Source organism: Falco punctatus (genome assembly GCF_963210335.1).
Source record: "Falco punctatus genome assembly, chromosome: 14".
Lineage (NCBI taxonomy): Eukaryota > Metazoa > Chordata > Aves > Falconiformes > Falconidae > Falco > Falco punctatus.
The window spans coordinates 17,324,722-17,335,341 of record NC_137594.1 but is presented as its reverse complement, the minus strand read 5'-3'; the positions used below and the strand labels follow the sequence as shown (position 1 = coordinate 17,335,341).

Here is a 10,620-nt window from a genome sequence, read left to right as displayed (position 1 = left end):
CTGGAAAACAGAAGAACATGTTTGAATGCAAGTATGCAAAATGTTGAATAAGTGCCCCAATGAACCCTCCTCATTAGGCATTAGTTCAACATTTGTGCAGTTTTGGGGGAAACTGATAAAATGTTCTTGGGGAAACTGATAAAATGTCAGCTTGAGCAATAGTGTGATCACATTAGGAATTCAGAAGGTGGAGGGAGGCTGTCTGTACAGTAGAGTCATGATGGGAAGTGATACTGAATTGTTTAACTCCTTCCCTTCTCCTTAAAGATGCATAAAAATGTGTTGGGAAACGTATACTGCAAATGAGCTTTTCTGTAGCTTGTTCCTCCATCTGTCATTAAAACTGAGTTTCCGGGTAGCTGAGATTTTTTCTTTTCCTATGTTTACAAGACTGATAAGATCTCTTGTTTTTATGATCAATCTTTGCTGACATCCCTAGAATGTTCAAATATACTAGTTAAGTGCTTCCAAGAACTATACAACTTGCTTCTCATAGGAGCTCTAAGCCTTGGAGACTCTTAAGGAATTAGAAGCCATCTAAATCCTTTATGATGATCCTTGCTTGGGCCCCAGGGATAGTTTTTGTCCTTTACTTAGTCAGTTAACCATTGATTACACTGTGCCTATTCATGATGCAATAGGCTTGTCCATATTGCTCTTTGCCAGAGGCAATGAAACCTTGTACCGTTCTGAAACACAAAATGTGACTACTTCATAATCAGGAGAACATTTCATGACATAGAGTCTCCAACAGCCTCCCTTTGCTGTGCAATAGCTTTTAAAAAGAGGGAGATCCAGAGCAATGAGGAAGAGAGGTAAAAACAGGGAACGACTGGAGAGCTGGGTTTAGCTGGTGCCAAGGAGAAGGGCTGGCAGCCCCCAGCTGGGCACTGGGAAGCTGGAGCTTTCTGGAGCCACTGCCAGCCAGAGCCTCCCTAGGGGGTGGCTGTCTTGATGGGGGGGACTCTTGTTCTGTGACTAGTGACTGACTTACTGTTGCTAAGAAAAGTGATAACAAGCCAAGTAAAAGCCCATTTTGTCCTTTACTCCCAACAGGGAACTGGGCAGCGGATTGCCATGTGCCTGGGCATAATCCAGGCAAAGTCCCCATATGTAATTAAAATAGATTTTGCTACTGTACGTGTTTCTTAGGAAGCGGTACTCCCAAGTTACTGGTATTATTCATTCTTTTAGTTAATATTTTGGTCTGATTTCAATGCTTAATTTTCTTGGGGATTGTTTTTGTCTTTTAAGCGATATTCATTTCTCAGTATAAGCACTGCTTTGAACAGTTCAGGTAGTCTATACATTACGTAAAAGAGACATAATTTATAAATAGTACTGTCTATGAGTAACCATTTCTCCATAATGTAAATTCCAATACCGTTCTTGATCAGAAATCTCCAATGTATAGGTTTACCTTCTAAGAAAAGTATTAGCAGCACAGATTTAAATCTCAGAGATAAATTATATCCCTTTTGAACTGTCCTCATAGAAGTCTACATCATTATTTTTATGCCATTGTAGCCTTAGTTAGGCTTTTATCTGTAATTAAAAAAAAATATTATTACTCAATTTTAAGGTACTTGCATGGAATAGACCTAATGGTACTAGAAAATCAATCTTATCTGTAGCTGCTTTTTTTTGTATTTTGCTTATCTGTGGCTGTTGTAATATTTTGTGCTATTTTCCACAGTTTGGATATTCTGTAAGAAGGCTGTAGTGGAATACATTGTCCCAAAGATCACTGGATCTTAGATAATCATGACAGATACATGTCAGGCCCAGTCTTACAATTTTTCATGCTGAGTAGTAGACCTCTAGTAGTGTATTTCTATTAAGTTCAGCGGAACATTCCAGGAAGTAAGGAGCTGTGCAACACACAATAACAGATAATTTGCTTTAGATGCCTTTTCTCATAGCAAGTTTTCTAGAGCAATATTAAGAATAATTTGAGAAAAATGTCTTTCATCAGAAAATATAATCTCACTAAACCCAGAAAGATTCATACAGTCTCTTCGTTTCCTTAAATATAAATCTCTTCTGAAAAGAGAAGATAATTGTATCCAGGTTACAGTGATTGGTCTAAGAGAGCTGCCTCTGCACTAGAATACAAAAAGTTAGGATTATCCCACTCCTATGTGAAAGCATGTTTTGAATCTGTGTTCCAGTAAATATTTCTACAATATATGGAAATATTTCTACAATAATTCTGTTATCTCTACATAATTGTGGAAATTAAAAATTAAAAACTTGATGGGAGAAGGTGAAAGAATTGATGCAGAAGGTATCTAGGAGGTGCTTAGAATATTCACATGGGATCTCCAAGTGGGGAGAAGTCTGCCACATCCATGTGTCAGATTAGCCTAGACTGGATGCCTGCTTTTACATTAACACCTTAAACTTTTCCCTTTTCTTCATGTGCAGGTACCAGGGCAGAACTGGTTGGATGTGAGACTCAGAGGACAAGAAGCAGGTGGCACTCAATTCTGCTTTTTAAAGAGTATCCTAATTGTAAGTATCTTCAAGAGTTGTTTCTTGTAATTGTAATAGATCAAGTAGTCTTATCTTGCTGTGTAATATCATTAATATGCACCTATAAGGCAAGAGGAATTGCTTTTTCTTAGAGGTGAACCCTCTGGATCTAACACAGATTTCCTAACAGAACACTTTCGTTAAGGGAGATAGTACTACCCATACTTGAAGTCATGTTTGTACATGTTTCATTATTCTACCTCTCAAAATGCTTTATGTTTATGCAGGATCAATTCTTTCCTAATAATACTAGAAGTATTGTTCTCCAAAATACGTTTTAGCATTTCTCTTTTGAGTAACTATGGAACACTGAAATATTTTCTGTTGAGTTGATTTAGATTTTGTATCTCCTAGGCCCTGATCCCTCAGTTGAAATACTTAATGGGCAAATGTCTGGGAATATTTTTTTTTAAAATGAAGTATTAATGAGATGTATATAGTCTAGAACAAAGTACTATTGCCAGATTCAGTAGGAATCCCAGCTGACCTAGGGTGATCTAAAAAAAAATTTGCAATGTAAAGCACTCTGAGAGCAATGCCAAGCTTAAAGAGGATTAATGTAGGTCCCTCCCCTGAGGTTATTTTTTTTCATAACTGATTTTATTTCCCTTGATGCAAAGAGAAATGCATCAGTTGCCATCTGATAGTGAACCATCTTCTGGAACACACAGCCGGTTTGACTGTGGGAGACTTAGTCCAGGTGGAATTTTTCCAACTTGCTGGAGTTAAATTGTTGCCAGGATTGTGTCCTGTATATAAATAGAGGAAAGAGATAGCCCTGCCGGAGACTTGATTCTCAAAAAGTTTTTTTTAAACAAATGGCATTTCTGAAAAATTAAACAAAATGTTTCAAGATAAAAGAATGTTAAATATAGCTAGAAATAAGAGAGCCATATGTTCAAAGCATATCAGCTTTGAAACCATGCACTTAACCCTGGGACTCGACAAGATTTCACATTTTAAATAAAAATTTTAACTTGCTGAAAAGATAAAGTTCATTCATCCAGAAAGAAGGAAAATAAAACCCATGGAGAAGCCTTTCACTAAGATAAGCATCTTCGACATTAGGGGAAAAAAAAGACTATAATGTGTAAAAATAAGACAGGTCTTATCCCTTCCTAAAGAACTCTGTTGTTACATTTGTACATCAAAGTAGGAGTAAGGTTATTTTCTGAATGGGTTTTTTGGCTAACAAATACATTATCTTCCAAAACCATTGCCAGAAACATAAAATCTTAGTTCAATGGGAAAGAAATGTACCTTTTTAGCACTCCTATTTGAAACATTACACAGAGTGCAGGCTGTTCTAAGTTCAATGCAAACATTGCGTAAATATACCCATTACAAATTTGGTCCCCTAGAAGGAGTCTTTTTGGTTGCTTCTAAATGATGCTGATAAATGTCAACATTTGTGTGTAACACTGTGTGTACATGTTTGTGCAACAGTCACCTACATCCAACTGAATTTTATTTCTTACACAAACTGAGCTTTCATTCTGGATAAGTTTTCTAGTAACACAAGGGCAGATCAGGAAATGCGTAAAATGGATCAGTGCCCAAAGACTAAGTTATACATCTATTCTTGGAAAAACACAAGGACATACTGTCTTAAAATGAAAGGTATAAGTTACAGAAGAATGAACTTGCATGTAGTTCATATAGTTCATTTAGCATAAGTTACAGTTCAAATGAACTTGCATATCGAGCTACACCATCTATACAAATCCTTACTATGTTACTAACTGTAACATGCAGGTTGTTTTTCGAAGGTAGCTGCCTAAATATACACACACAAACACAACTAAATTTCATTTCGTTATCTGAGAACATGGGCATATTTATTTTGCTATGAAGTCAACTTTGGCTTTTTTGTAATATATTTTTATATTAATTTCTAGGTTATTTACCCCACAAGGAAAAAAGGGGAAGTTGAAATAAAGTGCAATGATTTTCATTTTATTTCAAATACGTTGAAATGAAACTTCTGAAAGTATAAAATACTACACAACATGATAATTTGCTGGATAGAACTTACCCAAACGATGTCAGATGAAAGTTGCCCCTGGAAATTTTCAACTCATTGAATGACACTTGTCTTGAATATAGACTACTTTGACTGTATTAACATGTATAAATATACTTACTCCTTTTGTACTTCTCCTTCATTACATTGTCTCAAAGTTACATTTAATTTTTTTCTACAGGTTAAAAATATAATGTAAAAACAGCAAGTGAGAGAATATGTATCACTATACTCAGTTCAGTCACAAAACTGTGATTGATGAGCTAATGACAGTTTTGCAGAATCATTGAGATATTAACACTGTATATCAGAAGAAAACAATCCAAACCAAATCCAGAGTTTCAAGAACTTGGCCACACTTTCTGCAGTTTTCCCCTCTGTGTGTAGACATAGCAGAGACAGTTTGCTGGAGACCTAGAATGAGATTGTAAATAAATATACACTATTGGTAAATTTTCAAGTGCTTGTTCAGATTCAGGAATGGCTTCTTTATAAGAGCTAAAAAGACAAAAGTTTTTAGATGAAGCTTTTACGTTTGTAAAGTGGATTATACATCAGTTCCAATCCGGGCTCTGTGTGGAGCCAGTACCTCATGGGAGCTACGTCTCAGGCCTTGGGTTCCTGTGAATTCTGTTGGGTCCATATGGGCTCCAGCAGAGTCTGCTTCCATCACTTGCCCTTGCAAACTCTCGGCTTCCCTGTGTCTCTGAAGATCTTTCAGGACCAGTGAGTCCCATTGGAATAGAGTAGCCATAAAGTAATTGGCTTCCTTAGGGATTTTACTGATTTTCATGGAGGTCTCAATAAATAGTGTCATAGGTCTTAGTGCATTGACAGAATGGAGCATTCCTTCTTCAGTGGAGCTTTCTTGCATTCAAAAGGCATCAGCTTTTGTCATTTTGAACTGTTCACACACATAAGTGCTTTCCCAGTTGAAGTCTAACAGGTTTCACTGTCTGTGTCTAAACTTCAAAGCAGGTGTCCCCATGATGTACCCTGAAGTCCTGGCCTGTCAATCATCCAGGCTGTGATAGCACCACAGCACTCTGCTCAAATGCCTAGGTCAGCTTCTGGTGAGAACACCAGAAGTATGTGCAGCCAGATTCAGACCCTAAGAAATGCTTTTTGCTTCCAGCCCTTTGGGTGTACCCAGGTAAAACTGTTGAATTTACAGTCCTTATTTCAAAGAACTTAACAACCAACGTGTTATCATGTTAACTGTGCCTGCATACAAGCCAGTCTGATGTCCTATTAGAAATCAAGTTTACCTTTTCCCTTTTGTACTGGACATTTCATAAATCCTAGTAAAACTGCAGTCATAGTGGAGAAACTGCACGTGGTGCCATTGATTACAGTCTCCGAGAAACAAGGAAAATTTAAGGCATCAAGGGTACAACAATCTCTGATAAAACCTGCCCAGCTACTTATTATCATAAAAGCATTTTGGAAAAGTGCCGTGTTCATTATATGCATTAGAAGAAGTGAACACACATTTGATTGTCTTATTAAGAGCAACAGCAATATTTTTTAATAATATACTAAGGCATTGATTTCAAACTGTTGCAGAATCACTGTTTGAATAACTGCAATGTGTGTACATGATGAATGCTTCCTTTAGAGGTTACCCTACCTTCTGATGATGGGGTCTAACCCTGTTTAACTACTTTGACAAGATTCTTGCCTGAAGTAACATTCTTAATTAGCATTCTTGTTTGTTTACGTCTAGAGATTGAGGGGAAAAATTACTAAAAGCTTTGGAACAGCTATTCAGTCTGCACTTGCTCTAAGCTGGAAAAAAATAATTTTTAGTATATGTTTAAAATTATATAACACATTTCAGATGTTGGTTCAGATTACTGTAAAAATGGCATTCAAATCTGGGAGTGTTTCTTGCTGGTTTTATCCTTTTAAAAATTTCCACTGTGCTTTTTTTCATCCTTAATTAAATTTCAATTCATTTTATAATACTAATTAAAGTATTTACAGCAAGAAATTCTATCCATTCACAAAACTGCAATAAATTGTAGCATTTTCACAAACAAGCAAACTTTTTAGAAGTTTTGCAAAATCTTTATCCTGTATTTGTGAGACACTGAAGGGTAGCTCATCAGCTGGTATAAGTCACTGTCATTTACTGCAGTCAGAAGAGCAATTTTGATTTACAACAGTTTAGAATTTGGCCAATAATCTAATTAATATAATCAAAACCATGTACAGACACCAGCATAAACAATACCAAACAGTAAGGCAAGTAACCTATCTTACAATGAAAATAAAGTGAACGTCCCAGGCTTCTTAAATCACTGTTTCATTACATAGCTTTGCTTTCTATCAGCTTTGATCTCCTTCATTTCATTACAGCAAACTTCTCATTAGAGGCATGAATTTCTTCCTATGAAATTGATCTTACATTCAGCACTGATATCTAGTGACTTTTTCCAGTTTCAGCTTTAGTCTTTTTATACAGCACTTTAACAAAAATAAACCCAAACACAAATTATTACATCATAAGTAGAGAAACATATGGCATGTCCAAAAGTGAGTACACAATAAATATGTTTCTAATAAATACTTTGGTGCTGAGTAAATTACAGCAGAGAGAAGACAGTGAACTACTATTCTGTTATTAATTCCTTTTCTTAGCATGGTAGCAGTTATTAAATTAGTTTAATCATAGCCAAGCAGTTGAGGTGCAGTAGCACTGCTTATTACACTAGCCATTATCATCTGAGTGTTACCTTGGGCTTTCTTCATCTGTTTTGTATTCACCATATCTCTCAGATGCATAGCTTGTAAGATTTCTTATTTTATATAAAAAATGGGTGTATTTTACATGTTGCAACTGGGTCTTGATATATGATTCTGGCCTTCAAGTTTTGTCAAAAATAAATAGTGATTACAATAATTTCAGAGCAATGAATGAAACTCATTTAGCCTCAGGGTAGAACATTGTGCAAAAATTTTACTTCGTTTTGCTCACATTGATTCACAGACGCATAGAGAAACAGAGGAGACAAAACTTAAAAGAGCATGCCTACTACATAGCAATTCTAGCAATTTCTGTACCCAAAATTAATTCTGCAGTGTTAGTGCCTTTTTTTCATGAGGCTGTACCAGTTTTTGGTATTCATGAGTCCTGAGTATTTGGAAAAATCAGGACATTTGCAGGGGGCTTCCTTATCTGTAATAAAAGTAATGGAAGGCCTGCATCATGTCATCTGATGAAGTCTGTATTTAGGAGTGGATTCTTATATCTGCAGGCTGGACAAGTGGGGCTTCTGCAAATACACTGTCCCATTACAGCTTTCTAATTAAAGATCAGCTGCAGGAAACAGTAAATTTAAAATAGCGATGACAATATTAAAACTTCCTGAGGAAGAAGGAGACTATTGAAGATAAGGAGGCAAATATCCTATTAGAAGAAATAGAACTAAATGCTCTATGGTGACTCTAAAGCATTGTGCAAGTATTCACAGTGGGCTATAGATGAGAATATGAAAAAGATGAGTGTTATAACATCAAGGGGTATGAATGACAAACAGATGCTAAACAGACAAATGAGCTATGGCTGAAGGAGGCCAGTGCTGCTGTATGCTGAGGGAAGAGAGAGGAGAGGAAGAGGTGGATAAAAAAAAATATAGCCCCAGAGAAAACTGAAAACCATGCTGAGAAGTAGTCTGGAGAAGATCACAGGAAACGGCTTATGGAATTAAAAACATTTGGGAAATTACAGCACTTAGGAGGAATTAAATATAAGAAAGTAATGGTCATCTATGAAAATAGAAACTTCAAAAAAGGGACTGCAGCACAGAACCTGGAGGAGAACAACTAGAAAAATCAGTAGATATGATCTCAGCATGAATAAAGAGAGACATGCTAAGGACCCCATGCAACATATCAGTCTCTAGGAAGACCTTTTATCAACAGTTAACAACAGACTTTGGCAACAGTGAGCAAGGAAATGTATGAGAGAGACGAATATCTGACTGAAGTGATGGTCTTACATCAGTCCCATCACGACTGGGAAGAATGTGGATCAGATATAAATAGCATCTTAATTTATTTCAAGTGGCTATAGCTTGCTTTTCACTGATACATCTTACTCTTAATTTTTTTAAGATGCTGAGATTATATAGATAAATATTAGTAGAATTAAAAAAGTAATGCAAAATTGCATTGGAAGCAGAAGCACTAAAATAGTGCAAATGTATTACTTTATTTTCCTAATGAATTAGTCATTTTGAAAATATTATTTTCAGACTTTGATTGTTCATGTAAACCAGTGGAAATGTTTGTCAAGTATTCAGATTTAAGAAATGGACCTAAGTATAAATAAGAAAATGAGTTCATAATGAGAACAGATGCTGCTGAGACATATCTTCAAAAACTATATATGGCTCAATCCCATAGCCATTTTCTGTATGTGTTTGGAGTCTAACTTTTAAAAGTATTTAACAGTTGTTCTACTCAGAAGTGCAACACGTGGCTGGTTTAGAAGCTGCGTGCTTCATGCCTACCTCCCTACTTATGCCAGTCAGGTATCTTTTTTTCTGTGTGCTTGCCAAGTCATTTCTGTACCTAAGATGACATGCAGTTGCATGGGAGCCCAAGTTTCACTCATTTCCTTTGTGTACAAACATTTCTGAGGTGCAGACTGTAGGAATAAAATACTAAAATCTCACTGAATTGGACAGGAATTGGGCACCTCTGTACCTTTGTAGATCGTGGCCTAGAGTTTCATGAACAGGACCTAGTCAGTCAGTGTTTACTACAGTGCCTTCTACCACCATCACTTGGTACCCGATTTTAAGCACTTAGTCACATGAATAGAACTTGCTTGTTAATTTGTTAAAAGATCTGTGAGACATAGTCTCAAAGCTGGTTAGGCTAATGTAGAGTAGCCTTAGCAGAAGACAATTTTTCCTCCTAAAACTATCCAGAAGGTGGGAAAAGTAGGTTCAAATTACTTCAGGAATGAGTTTCAGCTCCTTAATATGCTGTGCAAAGAGGCAAAACCCATGAGGACAAAGGAGAGGAGAGCCAGCTGTGCTTGGAAGAATGCACGTTTGTTCAAACCATGGTCTGTAGGGTAAAGGATGCCTTAATTGTGGGTTCTGTGAATGTCGGTCCAAGTGTGCCCAAGAGCAGAACCTCGAATTTCTAGAGATGTTTTGTTGAGCACGTGTGCACATGTGTGTGTATGACCTTCTACATGCCTCTCAGGTTGGTTACCAAGAGAGAGCTTTTGAACCTTCAGTGTCGTCATTTTGATTCATTAAAGTATAGCTAATGCAATATCTATCCCATGAAGCCTGGGATTAACGAGACTACAAAATAATTATTAAAATAATAATGTAAAAAAACGGGCAAAACCACCTTACATAACATTAGCTTTGATATATTTTGTTCCATAAAATTAGTGTTTGAAGTAGAAATTTACTAGGTTGGTCACATAAGTATCTGTCCTGCAAAAGTATATTTTCTCAAATTAAAAAAGCCTTTCTTACAGAATTGGCTACAAGTGCCTTTTTCTTATCTCTTATGGTTTCCAGTATAATGTAAATTCGTAGCTCAGAGGAATGGTGTAATCTCACGTAATGAGTTGTGTGATATATTGAGCCAGTTTTAATGTATCTTAGTCTGAGAGAGGATTTTATTACTTTTCCCAAATATTATTTTGTTTCTTCAACATTATCATAAACCCTCATTCAGATAACATTAAATATCTTCTTTAAAGCTTACACAGGCACCAGAACTGAAGGGATATGGATACAATGCAATCCCTAACTCACCCCTTTTGTGTGGGAACAGAACAGGAGCTCCAGAGCTGCTGGGGGTCTCGCGTATCTCATATGTGCTGCAACAATGAAACAAATTATGAACAGGGCTTAAGGCTCAACTCTAAATTCACGCCTTTGTGAGTTTGTGTCTCATGCATGGAGAGCATTGATTTTGCAAGGTACTGAGAGATGTGGCCTGTCTGCCTGTGAATAGGACCAGACGGATTATTTTCTGAAGTTTGACATTGAGACAGGGATATCTCCTCTTTTGGTCTGGCACTT

General features: G+C 36.5%; 1 protein-coding gene across 1 annotated transcript in view; it reads left to right on the top strand.

Moving 5' to 3' along the window:
* Positions 1–2,426: 2,426 nt before the first annotated feature.
* SALL1 (spalt like transcription factor 1) overlaps positions 2,427–10,620 on the top strand; it is a 156,362-nt gene continuing 148,168 nt past the window's right edge. Inside the window, exon 1 of the mRNA XM_080411265.1 lies at positions 2,427–2,514. The gene's annotated coding sequence lies outside the window, so the exon portion shown is untranslated. The remainder of the gene's footprint in view (positions 2,515–10,620) is intronic.